The sequence below is a fragment of the Echinops telfairi genome, unplaced genomic scaffold, assembly GCF_000313985.2.
Source record: "Echinops telfairi isolate 266 unplaced genomic scaffold, ASM31398v2 ScPeMD7_1713;HRSCAF=2227, whole genome shotgun sequence".
Taxonomy (NCBI): Eukaryota; Metazoa; Chordata; class Mammalia; order Afrosoricida; family Tenrecidae; genus Echinops; species Echinops telfairi.
In genome coordinates this window covers 5334544-5335064 of record NW_022105611.1, presented here as the reverse complement: position 1 = coordinate 5335064, position 521 = coordinate 5334544, and positions in this window count along the sequence as shown.

The window sequence follows — 521 nt, the reverse complement described above, 5'->3', positions numbered from 1 at the left end:
CGTCCGTGCGCGCGGAGCCCACACCTGGGGGACGCCAGGGCCAGTTGATTTGTCAAGGGACCGCTCAAAATCTTGCAGGGAAAGGGCGACCATAATAGAATTGGGGAGCCCCCGCTGTCAGCGCCGAGCCTAGACGGCCCCCCTCGGTAAGTTTCCTAAGAGAAATAGGGAGGGAGGCGACGGGTGACCGAAATGCCGGGAGCAAAGAGGGCGTGCTCCCTTGTGGGGTTCGCGGTCATTTGCCCTTCGTCCCCGCTTTTCCGCCGCCTCTCAAGTCTAGGCATCGTTGAATCCACTGATTTTTTTTTTCTTCCTTGAACCTGAGTTTGCAACCCCCACACCCACCGCAGTTGCTGGCGAATTACCCTTCCGCCCTGTTGCCAAAGTTGTCACGACCTTCGTTTCGCTTGGCTTCCGGTTAAGATTCATGCCTTGCACTTAAGAGGCTTGTCATGTCGCGGACACGTGCAGTGTTTTGGGTACGTTGGTCTTATTTTCTGCCCTGCAGTGTGGAGAGTTTC